This window comes from Furipterus horrens, unplaced genomic scaffold (genome assembly GCF_987537825.1).
Source record: "Furipterus horrens unplaced genomic scaffold, mFurHor1.1.pri manual_scaffold_1, whole genome shotgun sequence".
Lineage (NCBI taxonomy): Eukaryota > Metazoa > Chordata > Mammalia > Chiroptera > Furipteridae > Furipterus > Furipterus horrens.
The window spans coordinates 177,538,486-177,556,268 of NW_028327171.1; the positions used below are offsets into that span (position 1 = coordinate 177,538,486).

The following is a 17,783-nucleotide window of genomic DNA, read 5'->3' on the forward strand; positions in this document are numbered from 1 at the left end:
CGTGAAGTAGGAACCTTACATTTATTCTACACTCTTAAACCTACGTAACTTTAACAACATACATATACATGATATAGCGAAAAATCTGCGATAAATAATTAAATATAGTATATTTTAAAATCCCACGATACAGTGAGGCCGCGATAAGTGAACCGCAATAGAGAGACTACTGTAATGACTTTTTCTTTTTGAAGCTGCTTAATGCTTTCTTACTGTCTTTTCTTTATCTGTGTTCCTCTGCTTTTCTGCTATTTTACTGTGATAGGTCTTGGTCAGGATTTCTCATTAATTGTCATCATTGAGAATAGATGTGTTCCCAGATATAATTAATATCTTTCAAAATTTTTGGAAAATATTCAGCTATTATCTTTTAAAATATTGCCTTGCCCATTCTCTGTTTAGTTGTTTCAACAAGACTCCTCACAATTTTCTCCGCGTAATGTAATTCCTCTTTAGGTGTCTGAGAAGAAATATTAATAAATAATTTCCAGTTTATTGATTGCTTCGTCATTTATATCTAAACTACTGCTTCATCTATACATTAAAATTTTTTACTTATAATTTAAGATGCAGAAATTGCACTTGACTCTTTTCCAAATTTCTCTTTATGTCTATAGAAAAATATATTTATTATATTTATTTATTTTATTAAATTTATTTCTGATAAATACAATAGCTAAAATCTATTCATGTCTACTTCTGTTGTTTACATCAATTTTTATGCATAGTGCCTTTTTGTGTGTGTTATGTGTATATATAAAGGTATTTTTCTTTATGTGTTAATTTCTCCCATATTATAATGAGGTACTAATTATTTTGAATTTCATTTATGGACAATTTTATGCCCGGAGTTGTAGTTGGCTCATACAATGTTTCATTCTCTCTACCAACCTGGGGCAATATTAAATTGAATTATTTTAAATACATTAGTTTTGGAACATTTCCTGTAAAGTAAATTTTGGCATTTGGGGAAAATCAAAATTTTAAGTCATACATGTAGTTTTTATTTTCTCCTTGATGTAATATCAACACGGGTAGTGGCAACAGTCCAGGTTTTTATTGTCTTTAGAGGAGGCAGTTTGAGAAGGGTAGAGAAACAAGATTCTGTTTTTTGTTCTTCCTTTTTCTGTTAGCTCTTAAGTTTCAGTTCTATTGGAGATTTCTTGTTTGTTTCCACACCTGCACACTTTAGGTTCATTCTGTTAAGAGTTCCTATCTTCTGTAATCCATACAGTGTCAAATCTGTAGCTCAAGATCTCAACTTTTGTATAAATGCAATGAGAATGTTGCTATTGGTATTTGCTTACTTCCAATATATCTGGTTTCCAATTTTTTGGAGCTCTCCACTGTGTTTATGTACATGTTAACTCATCAACGCACTTAAATTTTATTCTATTTTTAAAAAATATATTCAACATTTTAGTTATTTTAGTCAGTATTTAACATTACTCTCTAAATCTATAACTTCTTATAGGGTGAATTATAAACTCCACCAAATATATTTTCTAGAATTTTCCTCTCTCATATGTGAGATATAAAACTAACTCATAGACACAGATGACAGTATGGTGGTTACCAGAGGGAAAGGTGTGGGAGGTTGGTGGGGCTATTCGTGGGGGGCAAAGGGGGCCAAATATTAGTGACAGCAGATGATTTGACTTTGGGAGGTGGACTCAAAAAGCAATATACAGATCATGTATCATAGAAATGTACACTTGAAACCTATATGATCCTATTAACTGATGTCACCCCAATAAATTTATTTTAAAAACCCTAAAAATAAACTTTTAAATTATGTATTGTAAACATTTTTATTGAGACTTATAATTTTAAAACTTAATCCATTTTCTTGGTAAAATTGATTTTCTCTTCAAGAATTTATAGAGTGATATTTAAAGTTTTTTTTTTTTCCAGGTGCAGTGGAACATGTGAATTTAAAGAAACAATTTAAGCACCAATTTTTGAAATTCAGTTGTGTATTTTACTTTTTTACTATAGTAATTTACTTTTCATAATCACTATGGCAACAAAGTTCTTACAAAATTTAAAAACATAACTACTGAAGCCACCCACAGAAGTGCTCAACAGAACAACCATTAAAATTGTCTATTATATAAACTGTCAACTCAATTATGAAGAATAAAATAAATGACAAAATCAAAACAATTAGTCACATACTAAATTGTGTAATTTTCTCAAAATATTTTTCTTATTGACCTATATATCTAGTTTATGGGAAAGTTAAAGGGTAATATTTTTAAAATCTTTAATTTCAAAAGCATATCAGTTTACTTAAATTAACAGTTTTATAATCTGTTAAACTAAGTATTTCATTTGTAAGAACTTTTCAGAAGTAAACAAAAATATTAAATTATATGCATATATGTAAGTGTAACATTAACTATATGAACATACCTTAAAAAACTCTGTGTTCAGAGGTATCACTAAGCGATGTTCAAAAAACTAATTATTAAAATGTTAATTTAGTCATTTATATGTCATTTACAGTCATATGTATAAAAACAATTATATAATATTTATAATACAGTGTTAAGGAGAAAAGGTAATATTTAAATGTAAAATATGCTTATATATGAACTGGCAAGAAGAAAAAAATGAAAATATTTATGCTGGTATTGTGAGATTGTGTATGCTTTTAAGGCATGCTTCATGTATTATGATTCTATTCTGGTAATCAAACACCCTTGATATAAGTTATGTCTAGCTCAAAATAAACTTATTAAGATTTACTATTTTATTAAAATATCCATTTTCCATCTAGGAATATAAACATTTGTTCCAAGTTGTTTAGCTTACAAATTTATGAGGTGATAAAGCATAATTTGACATGTAGACCAGTCATAATTTCCAGAGTATTATCTTCAGGCCAACTCATAGTAAAATTTCCAAAGTTAAAGTGTAGGGAGATTTTCCTCTATTTTCAAAGCCTTGTGTGGAAATTTTTCAATAAACTGGATAGGTAATGAAAGAGAATAAATTCAAGATACTGATAGTTTTTTGATGAGCAAATAATAACAGTTGCATAAAGATATACAAATATTTCAAAGCACAATTTTAATTTTATATAACATTGATATGGAAAACCTATTGATATTAATTATATTTACTAAAATAATTAAATATTAGCCAAAGCTTCAATATTAAATATAATAAATTTAAGACAGTTATTTCTAATCTTTCTATTGATAACAATTGCATTCAGTATTCTGAAGTTTCTTGTTGAACTAAATATCAAATATCCTTACTGAATATACATGTTGCTTTAGGCACAGAAGAAAATAATATGAGAGGGGGTATATTGTGTAATTAATTTTACTGATTTACTGAATATTTATGATATCCTTGGCATTATGGTGAATGCTGTGGTTAAAAGAGTAAATCATTTCTTAAAAGACTTACAAGTAAAAATTAGTCACAAAATAAGAATAAGCCTTATATTAGATTAGAAATCAATATATTAAATAATATGTTTTCAAGCAATTTTTGGCTAAAATAATGGCTGAAAAGCTGTGTTGGACTTCAAGGGCCACAGTTAGTCTTTGTTTTCTTTATTGTTTAGTAGTTCTTTCAGTCTATTATTTTCACTACCAGGTGTTCTATATGGCAGCAGTTTCCAATAAACTCATGCTGAAATATAAGTGACTAATAGGGACTCAAATATTCCATTCCTAAGGGATTTTTCTGCTTCTCCTAGATTTATAGTCTTTAACACCTACATAAAAACTTAGAGATAATTGATTCAACTTCTGTTCAGAAAGTTGAGTATTGAAGTCCATAGAGAGGCTGTGACCTGTCCAATGTCATTAGCTATGAAGCCAATAAATGAATACTCCTCCATTTTCCATTTTAATATGGGTGAGAAATCTAAGCTAAACTCTTCACACCATTATTTAAAGAACTTATTAATGCCACTCTCCTCAATAGAAATGTAAGAAAATATAAGACAATGCTTGATATGTTTTGTGGTTCAAGATTTAAAAAAATAAATATATCCATTTTTTTTTCATTTATCAAAGAACTGCTTTAAATGCTATCTTACACAAAAAGCAATAATAAAAGAAAATTCAGAAGACATAAAAACTTCAGGTTTAGTTTATTCATCTATCACTTATAATGGAAGCTATGCAACTAATGATCCATTTATCATCTTGAAAATCTACTTCCAATGTATTATGCTGCTAAATGCCTAAAGATCCAGAGGACTGGAGTGAGGCTACAGTAATAAAATAAAGTACTTTAAAGTTGTATAATGGGAAAAAGGTTTTTTTTAATTACCAAGAGGTATTGAAGAACTTGTAAAAGCATTTTAAACATACAATGAATAAATAAAATAAGGTATTAAAATAAAAATTTAAAATATTAATTATTAAAATTAATTAAAACATGAAAGAGAAATATTATACAAGATCTCTCTGGAAAAAGTCCAACCATTGTTAATATAACAAGAATAGTTTGCACTACATCAATGTAATCTGGCAGCCAAGAAGAGTGGACTGGAATGTGCTTGTGTGAACAATGATGATTTCATGTACTAGTCAGTGGGGCTGGTAGATGCTGTTTAGTGAGCTGGTATACTGTGTGGCTGTCGCATTCAAAATGACTGAGCAAGTAAAGCAATGAATCTGCATCAAATTTTGCGTTAAGTTTGAACATTCCTCCACATAAACTATTTGGATTATTCAGAAGGCCGCAGCCATGGGCAACTGGTGATTGGCAGCTTCATCACGACGACTCATGCATCATGTCTTGTGCAGAGTGTTTTTTGTGAGTCATCAAATCACTAAGGTGACTCAGATCCACTAGAGCCCAGATTTGGCACGCTGTGACTTATGGCTTTTCCCAAAACTAAAATCACCTTTGAAAAGGAAAGATTTCAGATGATCGATGAGATTCAGAAAATATAATGGGATAGCTGATGGCAACTGCGAGAACTGTGTGAGATTCCAAGGTGCCTACTTTGAAAGGGACTGAAGCAACATTGTCCTATTTACAATGTTTCTTGTATTTTGTATCTTCTTCAGTAAATGTTTCCATTTTTCATATGGCTGGATGCTTTCTGGACAGGCCTCATATGGTATTTCTCACAGGTTAGATTTAAGAAATATGTGATATTGAGTTTTTTTTTATAACACAAAAACAGATTTATTTGTATACACAACAAGGAAGGAAAACAGTGTTTTGTCAAATGGGGATGTTTAAGATTCTTAAGTAGCTGCTTCTGGTACCTACTATAGTGGGAAGACTTGCTTTGTTGCCTTCAGATGTTAAGACTGTTCAGCAGGCTTTTTAAATGGGTCTTCTTGCTGGGTCTGCTTTTCTAATCCTCATGATATGTAAGCTGGTGTTCCAGAGAGTTTGTGTTCCTCTTCAGTTTATCCAGGTACTTTCCCATGAAGCATAAGAGATCCTTATCACTGTTTTCAAAAGCCACAGTCTTCAGGTCCTGCAGAAGCTGGGTTAACTTGTTCTCCAACTCCAGAGCAGACTCCAGAGCTTTTATGCCAGTTCCCCAGTTTTCCATATCAGGCCTCTTAATCACTGGAAGGCAGATTTGACCCAAATGTCTTCTCAGATTTTTAGGAACTGCTTCCCGTGCTCCATCTTCACCTCAGCTTGGTCTTCGAAGAATGTGGGAAAGAGAGGTGCTCCCATGTCTCCATTGTAATAACAGGACATAGATAAGTAAACATCACTGATGTGCAGCTCATAAACTGCCACGTGATTAACCTCTTTAGAGATGAGGTTCTTAACCTGGGATGCCATCTCAGCTTTAGAGAAAACCAGTTAAAAAACATTTTTAATCTGTTAACTTTTTTTAATAACTGTAATAGTATTGAGTTAAAGCATAATAAAACTTGTATAACTTTCGGTAATTCTTACAATAGTGCTGATTTTATGTTAATATGTTGTTCATATATTTTTGAAATGTTAGCAGCCATTCAATATCCCAAACCTACCTGTAAGCCTTACGTATTTCTGGGTTCTCTGCATTTAGTGTCTCCAGACAGTGAAAACAAATTTTTACCTTTACCTAAGCGAAGCAGGATAGTAATCTACACCCCCTTTCACTCTCTATTCCCCAGCAAAAACAGGACAATACTGGAAAACAAATATCAGGAATATATTTCAAACTTAACATAGGGGTTTTGGATTTTAGTACTATAAATATGTTAAAGGTTAAAATGTGCCTGCTTTATTATATATTCTAGGTAATAATACTGGAGTCACTTGCATAGCATCTTTAATTATAATTGATTATGCATTATTTAATAAGGCTTATTTAATGCTACACTTGGAAGCTTTTTCAATATATTGAACTATCAAGACAACATAGGTGCTGATTGAATAGAACAGATACATTCAGCATTTAATCCTCTGTTGGTACATAGTTACTATCAAGATTGAAGGTGGAGATTTATCCATTCTCCAGATGAATTAATTAACTTTGGAAACACTATTTTTCCTGTTAAGTCAATGGTAAAATTTAACCTACCATTTTTTCTTTCTTCCAGAGAATATCTGTAACTTTTAATTGTGAAACAAAAATCCCACCCAGTTTTCTGTATTGAAATAAAGGCAGATAGTACATTAAACTAGCAAGAATTTGACTGTATGAACCTCTGAAGCAGAACCCTTGGATTTGGAGAATGTGAGTATCAAGCTATTTGGATCAAGCAAATAGACTTTCATGAGAAGGGCTAATAAAGAGCTTACACAGAAGCAGGCATATAAAGTCAAATAAAATCCAAGGATACAAAAATTCACTAGTTGCCTTAAAAATTATTGAATAATAGTAGAATATCAGACTTAACAAACACAGGGGTGGGCAAAAGAAGGCTTAAGTATCCACTTTCATTGGTAGTTGATTAAACTACTAGCCATCATTATGTAAGTCGTCGGCATCCGTCCGTCTCGAGAGACGATGGTGTAGCTTCTACTGAAGCTACAGAGCCTGGGCAGGGTGATATGGAGGGTCTGCTGTTGCCCATGCAGCAGACCCCCCCTCTCTTCGCAGCTGAAGGGTCCAAGGGAAAGACGGAGTCAATACAGCTTGGCTTCAGGTGCGCCGCAGGAGTTGCCGGTGTTGACTACAACGTCAAACCGCCTTAGGGACTCCGGCTCCGGATTTTCTGTCGGGGTTTACTCCCTTAGCCTTTCCCCTGAAGAGGTATGCCGCAAGGCAGCGGAGGTTTTTTGGAGTCAGAGTTTTCCTTCTCTGATTATGTAAGTGAGGATACAAAATAATAACAATAATCAAAGAAAAATAATACAAATATTAGTAGATAATAACACAGGAATAAACTCTGTTTTGGATACTCACAGTATAAACCTACTTTTACATTCTATGCCCTCACCACCCAGTATTTAATGTTCACACTGTTCACTGATATCAGGAACTGAGTACTTTTACAAGTGGTTGGTAAGACTATATAATGATACAGCATTATTGCAAGTAAACAAAAAAGAATCTAACAAAAATTTAAATGTTCATACACTTTACCTCAATAATTCTATTTGTAACAAATCTTGAGTAGTCTTCTCTAGCAACATCATTTTGTATATTCTGTTAACAATTTCATCTATGTATTGATAAGTTATCTTTTACTCACCTTCAATGAGTACTTTGGCAGATTCTTCTACATTTGGTCATTTTTATTCATTACAGTAAATACCTTTTAGTTTTAATTATCAACCTCTTATTCAAATGAAATCTCCATACTGCCTTATTTCTTCTTTCTAAACCTCAACAGATCCAATAGAATTGGGGTAGAAGAAGGGAAAGTAAAAAATACATCATTCCTGTTCTTGTCTTGCCGGAATTGTAGTCTTTTGGTCAGATATAGAATCTTTTTTACTCTACTATTGCGTATCTATGGATGCCTCTGTTTAGCAGATATATTGAATATTAGGACTAAATTCTTTAAAAGCTAATGTATGGCTGTTTTATTGAATGAACCTGTGATATGGGATATCCAAATGAAGCTTAACATTTTCTATCTGACCTCAGCTTTGCTTACCAGGAGCCCTTCCCAAAACATCTTTCTTCTCAATGAGTCCCATCCTCACTCTAGGAGATACCCTAACTATGTATTCACATAGATACATGTTTTTGTAAAATTTTTCAAAGTATTTTTAAAGGAAAATGGTTGAAGTTATTTTTCCTTTCAACTTACCTAAAATATAGAAAGTATCTTACTATATTTGACATTTCTTGTGCAGTATGAAGTTTGATGGTTCCAGAAAAACAACATGGACAATCACCATAAACAGTAAAATAACTGAGGATAAAACTATTGAAGTTATAAAACTAATATTCCCCAGATTTCAAATTGTTCATTAAGTCAGTTGGTAGACCATAAGAATAAATTGCTAAGAGAAATATGTATAATAGTTCAATACAATGTAGCAATAATTTACAAATTAATTGTAATTACTCTTAGCATGCCTTAATTTCTGATTAATTTGTATATTTTAAGGATTACTGATCATACCTAAATTCAGTTACAATAAAAGAGCTATAACTTGTTGGAAGTAGGCAGTTAACCTGTGTGGTAGGCAGAATAATAGCTCCTACAGATGCCCACATATTAATCCCTGAAACCCATAAAAATGTTACTTTATATGGGAAAGTGATTTGCATATGTGATTAAGCTAAGAATCTTCAGATGGGGAGATTGTCCTGTAATATCTGGATGGACCCAACATGATCACAAAGGTTTCTATAGAAAAAAGAGGCAGGAGAACCAAAGGAAGAGAAGGAGAGAGATACAATGACAGAAGCAAATGTGAGAGAGATATTAAATGATCTGAAGATGTTTCATTGATGGCTTTGAAGATGGAGACAAGGAATGAGGTGCTTATTTTACTTAGAAGCAGAAAAATAAAAGGAAGTAGGCCCTCCCCTGCGATTTTGGAAGGAGCACAGCTCTGTCAACACCTTCATATAGCTAAATAAGACCTATTTTTGCCTTACGACCACCCTAGTTTTAAGCAACTATATTTGTGGAAATTTGTTACAGCAACAATAGGAAACTAATACAAGCCAAAAGAAAATATTTGTGGTGTTTGTCAGCACTATATTTCCATTCATTGTGTATGTTCTTCATTGAAATTAATATCCATTTTGTTTGAAATTTTGTAATAATAATTTTTTATATGTATATTTTAAAGCTGTATAAACATGAGACCTACAAAAATTGAATCTTTTCTTGCATGAAAGATTGGTTAAAATTTACAGCAATTTTTCCTTTGGAAATAACTATCAAATAGAGATTATCATTTTGGAAAGTACTTTGGCGAAGTCCTAGAGCTTTTGTAATTTATTTATATTTTAACCAAATGTACTTGTTGAGAAGATAATATACACAGGGCCAGTCCAACAAGACAGTTTCTCTTCTTTGTCAAAACAAGCACTCTTTCCCTTAAAACAACTACATGTTGTTTGTCTAACAGCAAAGGAAAGGATTTCCTATGGAAGTTTAGCAAGTAAGTCAGGCTAGATGCTCCACTTCAAGAATAAGTAGTTGCTTGGCAGTAACATTATAAACCTGTCCACTTGTTTTTCTTTAGATATCATTAAGCACTATAGCAAAGAAACTAATTATTACTGTTCCAGACACTATAATCACCTTGCATAGAGACTCAACTATGGGATATAACACAATATAATGAATCTTATATTTGTATGGCAAAAATATTATTAAATAAAGCAAATAAAATATGTTCCTCACAATCTTACCCCTTATACTTTGGTAAATATTTATTAGTTTAACTGTCCAATATTATATTCTTTAAAAAATAATTTATTTATTTGTTTGTTTGTTTATTTATTTATTTTTAGAGAGAGGGGAAAGGAGAAAGAGAGGGAGAGAAACATCACTGTGTGGTTGCCTCTCACTTGCGCCCCCAACTGGGGACCTGACATGCAATCTAGTCATGTGCCCTGACTGGGAATCGAACCATCAACACTTGGTTCGCATGCCGATGCTCAATCCACTGAGCCACAGTAGCCAGGGCTATTTTATTCTTAATTTTTGAAATATCCAAACTGAATTTTTAAAATAATTATATGAGATCTGTCCAGAAGGTATCGAGCCATGTAATATGAAAAATAGAGACACTTATTGAAGAAGGTACAAGATACAAAAAACATTGTACAGAAGACAATGACACTTCAGTCCCCTTCAAAATTGGCACCTTGGTACCTCACACAGTCCTCCCAACTGCCATCAGCTTCCCCATCATATTTTCCTGAATCTCGTTGACAGTCTGAAATCTCTTCGCTTTCAAAGGTGATTTTGGTTTTGGGAAAAGCCAGAAGTCTCAGGACACCAAATCTAAGCTGTAGGAGGACTAAATCACCTGGGTGATTTGACGTTTTGCCAAAAAACTCTGCATGAGATGTGATGCATGAGTGGGCACATTGTCTTAATGAAGCTGCCAGTCACCAGTTTCCCCTAGCTGCAGCCTTCTCAATCATCCAGATGGTTTTTGTGGAGTAATGTTCAAACTTAATGCAAAATTTGATGCAGATTCATTGATCTACTCAGTCATTTTGAATGCAACTTCCACACAGTACACATGCTCACTCAGTGGCATCTACAGATCCCACTGACTAACGCAGTGAAGTTGCCATTGTTTACGCAAGTGCGTTCCAGTCCACTCTCCTTGTCTGCCATCAATATCGTGCAAACTGTTTTTGTTATATTAACAATGGCAAGACTTTTTCCAGACAGATGTCCTTTTATCTTCATCAAAATACCTAGAGTAAAAATCTGCAAGAGTTTCTCATTGGAAATCATAATGCTATTTCATCCTCTTGCCCTGAATAAGTATTTATTTATTTGTTAATACACCACAATCTATAATGAGTTATTTATGTTCACAGACTTAGCATAAACCTACTGTAATAGTTTATACATAATATGTTAAGAAAATATTAAGAAGCCTCATTATTTCTCAAATGTTGTGCCTGATAAGACATAAAAGAAAAATAAACACTTTATTTCTAAAATCCCACTATGTAAAAACATTAGAACTCTTAAATTTGTATTTTAAGTTATTCTCTCTACCTCATCAGTTTTTAAATTCTAACAAATTATTATACAAAGCTTAAAGTTGGTGAAAATTGTTTTTAATATGCCCAAATAGTACTTAATTTTCATATATGCATAAACACATTTACCCACAACATAAATTATATAGAAGGAAAGCATTTACTTTGTTACACATTAGCTAAAACTGAAAAATTAACTTAATATTCAAAATAGAATTTTATTAGTCTTTCTATTAAAATAAAACCAATAATGCTTCAATGAAATACTCATTAATGTAAACTTTCTTTTTTTCTTATTCTGGTTTTGTTTGTGCTGTTTAACAAAATTTTTTATCCTAGTAAAATGTAATACATATATACTTTTCATGTTAATATATGATATTTTCTCTGATTTTATTACTCATTAAATCAATTTCTAACTTTGAATTCATATTCCTTGATAGTGATCAGTATTTTGTATTCAAATACATGTACAGCTATTATAGCATAAAATTTCAAAGTTATTTCTACTAAATTTAGACATTTTCTACTGCTTTCTATGAATATTTTGCTGTCGATGTAAAATGTTATTGTGCATGGTTATATATTAGACATATAATATTATTTAAGAATATCAGACAAACATTTCTATTAATGTTTTTTACCTTTGTTGAGTACAAAAGCATGGATAAAGCAGTACTAGGAAACAATATTTCTTTGTGAATCTATTTATGCCACCTGAAATCATGAATTTGACAAATTGTTATACTTTCCCTATCTACATTACTTTACCTTAAATCTGCCGTTGATGTTGGCAACCCCAACACAAATTAGGGCATTTGTATGTGATCATCTTTGTTTTAAGTACAAAGAACAAGAACTGTGGAGAAAGAGTTCACTGTGAACTGAAGGTTGCTAGTCACAGAAAGTGGATGTTTAGGGTTATAAGCCATCCTGGGCCAGCTCTGAGCACTGGATCCCTATTGAAGGAACCTAGAAAAAAAGGCTGCTCAGTAACAATGCACACACATAGTGGCCAGATCTTGGTTTCTCTGGGACACCTCAGAGCTGGGTCTGGAAAACTACAAGATGAGTCTTGATTTTATTATGAAAGAAAATAACAGTATGTTCAAAAAAATGACAGAGGTATGTGACAAGGACACAAGAGCTAGTTTGGAGGCATTTACACTGACTAAACCTGTGATAAATTCAATCTCAAAACAAAGGACAATATTGACAACAATGAATTCAAAATCAATTAACCTTAGGAATCCATGAGTTAGGTAGGTCCCCAAAATTCATAGCACATAGGAATCACCTGAGGATGTTTAAAAATCACAATGCCAGGATCTCACCTGAGATGTTCTGTTTTTATTGGTACCAGGACTCGATTCTTTTCCTTAAAATTTATGATCTAATTATAAATAATTGGAAATACAATAATAACCACTGAATGTGTTTTTGATAATTTGGTGTTTGTTCTTTAAAGTCAATACTATAAACTTTAAAATTTGAAGTTCAAAAGAATTTCATGGTATTTTAATTACATTTATATAACTTTTGAATATATAAATTTGGCTACAACATAGAACTTACTAAAATTTGATATATACAACCTTAGGTGGCTTTATATATTACCACTGAAGGTGTTCATAAAAATCAGCATTTCCAATGCTTTGCCTCCAAATTCCTTATTATTTTGTGAGTCAAAAGGAGAATGGATACTTCAAGGGTATAAAAATGATGGATATTTCTATCTTAGGCTCATCACGATGCTTCCTATCCAACAGTCATATTCCCAGAGGCAATATGCTCACATTTACCTTTCTTTACTCTTCTTCATAAATCCTTAATTGGAACAAGGTCAGTTCATAACTAGGAGATTGAATCATAGACACCAAATTCCACTTTAAAGTTATACTTTATACTGTTAAAATTTGGACCTCCTTAGAATAGAAATCTTAGTAGTTGTTTGAGTGATAACTAGAAACATTACTTAATTTTCCTATTTCAAAACATGTGTCCTTCTCTGATAAATTCCATTTCTTGACAGGATATTGCTCTATTTAATCAAATGTTTAAATTTATAAATATTATGATACTGTTTGAAAATCTTATGTTATGTAAAAATAACTTTAAGAAACATTAAGGGTGATAAATGATAACGTCACCTACATGACTTGGAAGATTACACTTTTAATGTGCATATTTTTATGGTTAATTTTATTAGAAAGTAATATGCTTTAAGGGAAATTACTTTTACACAATTGCAATTCATCTAGTATAGTCTCCAAACTGTAAAACATGTGGATATATTCATAATAGTGATCAGTGTATGTGGAAATTATACTGCTTGTCATTTCCTAGAAAGATGATCTGGAAGAGTGTTCAACCTGAAACTCATATATGACTTCCATTTTTCACTATCACTATGAGAACTAAGTCCAGGCTCTATAATGTGGCCTATAAGCTCTTCAAAGGTCTAGAAACCATTCCTCTCTTTAGCCCAGCGATTTTCAGATATTATGCCATGAGAATTTTTAAATGTGCAATACCTGAATATTTAGTCAAGGGCACAGACCTCTTTTCCTTCAGATTGTCCAAAAAAAAAAAAAAAAAAAAAAAAAAAGACAACAGCCAACACAACAATAGCTGTCTGTTGTGAATGAATCAAAATAATACTTATTTTTTTTGTCAGATCTGCAAAAGTAAAATGTATTTTTGGTGTGCTATAGAATTTTAGTAAATAATTATGTGTGTCGTGAGATGAAAGAGACGGGAATTCACTGCTTTAGCTCCCTTTCTTTCTTCCACTGGCTACATACTTCACCTTGGCAAGGCTTCAATTACATTTTGTATGAATTTACAAGAAGTAACAGTAACTATCCTTGGGTAACAACAGAGGTTACTGAAGTAAGTGATTTTCCATGGAGCTTTAGCCATGACAGGCCCCAGGTAACCCCACAACTGAGGAGATTGATTCATCTATTTCTGAGGTGTAACCTAACGAAACTAGTCTGACGTTTCTCTAGGTCGACACTGATGTGAAAGACCTTTGCGAAGCTCTATCAGCACTCTTTGCAGTTGTTTGTGTACTTCATATAACTGTTTTTTTGATTCCTGCACTTTTTATATTGTTTTTTCTCACCAAAACACTCTCACAAACTTCATTTTTTTCACCTATTGGTAAGTATTTTTGAGGACTTAGCATAGGCATCACCTTCTTTAGGAGGTCTTTTAAAAATTTTTTTAGAGATTTTATTTAGTTATTTTTAGAGAGAGGTGAAGGGAGGGAAAAATGGAGGGAGAGAAACATCAATGTGTGGTTGTTTGCTTCTTGCCTGCCCCCAACTGGGGACTTGGCCCACAGCCCAAGCATGTGCCCTCACTTGGAATCAAATCAGTGATGTATTGTTTCGTAGGCTGGTACTCAGTCTACTGAGCCACACCAGCCAGGGTTCTAGGGGGTCTTTTTCAACTTTGAGCATTCATGAGATAAACCTCAGTAACACAAAAATATACTTGTAGAATTCTATCACTGTTCTTAAATTACATGTTCTTCAATTTTCTTGATCCATTGGATATTGATATTCTTGAGTATTGAGTATTTGCTGAATTTATTTTTAGATCTCAAGCAAGTATTGCAATTATGAAAGAATGGCTTTTAAGTGAATGGATGAAAGAGAACCAGATAGGAGATATTTTATAAATAATTAAAAGTTGACAGATTTGACACATTTAAAAATATATATGTATTTTTAAGTACTGAAATTGCTAGACTTTTATTTGTGGGGAGGATTGAAAGAAGAAATCAAGAAAACTGAGTAAGCATGAAAATTTGGCTTTGTAATTTCTTAGATCTGAACTTAAATATGTATCGAGGTACAAATGAATGAACAGGATTCTAGAAAATTAACATCATTAATATTTTCTACAGAAGATAAGGTAGCCTTTATTTCATATGTCATTATTAAAAAGTTAAACATTTACATGAAGTGCTTTGGTTTAGGATTTCCAATTTTTTTTTAAGTGATTTATTGGGTGGACTCATTATTAAGTTCTACAAATATTGAAGGAATAAATAGAATGAGCAACGCATGATTTTTTCATAAAATAAAGGAGGAAGAAATGTTTCTCAGTTTATTTTAAGGATCCAGTGTTTCCTTGGTACTAAAATGAGACAAAAGCAGTACAAGAAAACTGTAGACAAATATCTCTCATGAACATAGGCACAAACATTATTTTGTTAATAATTTCGTTAGTAATTGAATTCATCGATAACTATAAAAGATAGTACACACTGATTAAGTGATTACTAAATTGGGTTTATGCTAGAGATGTAAGATTGGTTAAACAAATAAAAATTATTTAATTAATTCTATTAGAATAAGGAAGAAAAAATGGGATCATCGGAAGAAAAAATGGGATCATCGATAGTAGATATAGAAACAGGTTTAGAAAAAGTTCAAGATATATTTATGTGAATGGCTCTAAACAAACTACAAGAGAAAATTCCTCATCCTGAAAAAGGACATTTATGAACAATCCTCAATTAGCATCATGATTACAGATGAAAGACTTGTTTCTCCCTATTTGGAAATAAGAGGAAAATGTGAACTCTTACAACTTCTGTTCAATATTGTACCACTTGGTAATATAAAATATAAACAACAGACACATGAAACAGCAAGCATAAATCTCAAAATATTATGCTGAAGAAAGCACTTAGAAATAAAAGTAAAATCTACAGTGACAGAAAGCAGATCAGTTCAGTTGTTGCCGTTAGCCAGAGAGGGAACTGACTAAAAAGAAAAATGAGGAAACTTTTAGAATTATGGAAATGTTTTACATTTTGTTTGAGCCTGTCATTAAACAGGTTCATGCATTTATTAGAACTCAGACATGCATGTTTAAAATGAGTTTTATTATATAGAATGTATTTTATTAAAATGGAATACATTGTATTCTATTTTATTATATGGAAATTATGCTTCAAAATGTTTATTTTCAAGAAGAAAGAGCACTGTTTTAATATGGTGTATAAAAATATATATACACATACATAGGTATCACTACATTTAATAACAAATTATTTCTGAAAGAGCATATCCAATCATTTCTTAAATATTAAAGAATTGTAATTGTACCATGAAAACTTCCATTATGTGTCTTATCTTTATAGTGTTCTACATTACATTTTCTAGATTTAATTGCAGCTTATGCAGTGAGAATGTTTTCCTTCATCATACAGATAAGCTCTTTATGTAGGTTTTCTGTGTTTGTTGATTGCCTAGATTAGATGTCAAATATTCTGTGTGAATGTAAATTAGATCTTTTACCACAACAGATTTGCCAGACATTGACAGAATAAATCAGTCACAATTCTTTTTGATTGAGCCCATAATCTGAGATGTGAGATATCATTTCTTCAACTGTCAATGTCTGCCTGTCTTCTCCACACACAGACACACACACACACACACACACACACACACACACACACCCTCTCCCTCTTACATATATATATATATAAATATATATGTCTATATGTATATATGCATTTCCTATTTACATTCTCTTCCAGTACGGAAAATTCTCAAGCAACCTACAAATTACAATACTATCAAGAGGCATAGTTGTTTCTTGTTGATACTAAGATTAATTATATAATTCCATTCTTGTTTTGTTTTTCTTCTGTTTTCTATGGTATTTAATTGATTTAATGGGTTTTCTAACTTCATTAGTTATGAAGAGAAATGGTGTTTTCTTTTACGTGTTCTTAGTTTATTTTTAATGTGTCCACAAGTTGCTATCATTTACTATTCCTTGCCTACACTCAAAACCACCCCCTTCTTTATATTTTCCTATTGACTCATACATACTAGCTGAGTGTATACTACTATCCTTTATAACAAGACAATGGTGCTTCATATTTGCTTTCAAATACCTTTTCTAAAGTTCAAGGTTTTCTTGACTCTTTAGGTCAACTTCTTAAAATAAACTTTAATTTTTTTCAAAATACATTACTTAGGATATAACAGGAAAAATACTGTAGAAGTCAGTAATGTACTTACACCTTTCACCCTTTTATCTTTTTACCTCCTCTTTCTACTTTATCTTATGTAGGCATTGGCTATCAGTTGCTCAGTGAGCCACATTTTATTAGTGACTGGGAACATCCCAAGCTTATTCTTCCTAATACCCTATCCTATAAACACAATACAAGAATAACAAATATAGAAGATTTTTTGTGCCAAAAATGAAAGCAGTCTGAATAGCTCATATCTAAGAGCACATTTTCCATTCTTGTTCCTGTATTCTATAGAACTAGATTGTTCTCATGATAAAATCAAGCTTTTTAGAACAATGACCTGTTCTGATTGAAAATGTCACTTAAGGCCCTATTGTTGATCTTCTTCAGAAAAAAAAATTTTTTTTTTCTGATAGTCAAAGAATAGGGCAGTAGAAAGAATAAAACCTAAGTCTTATCTTTGCTTTGTGACTTATTAGTCATATGATCTTGGTCAAGTCATCTAAACTTTCTGAACTTCAGATTTTTCTTTTACAAATGAGAGTTATAGTACTTTCTACCAAACTTTTTCTCACAGTGAATTAATGAAGAATATAAGATACACTTTTCATAAATTTGCCTTGAATGACCAAGAGGAGATATACACATATTAGGTACTATTACTTTTCTGATGTTATCTCATTTTTATAATATATC

At 31.8% G+C, this 17,783-nt stretch overlaps 1 protein-coding gene and 1 pseudogene across 1 annotated transcript in view; one reads left to right on the plus strand and one right to left on the minus strand.

The window, feature by feature from the left end:
- Positions 1-17,783, plus strand: part of ZNF804A (zinc finger protein 804A) — a 238,587-nt gene that overhangs the window by 34,192 nt on the left and 186,612 nt on the right. The window lies entirely within an intron of this gene.
- Positions 5,286-5,784, minus strand: LOC150022350 (ferritin, heavy subunit-like; annotated as a pseudogene).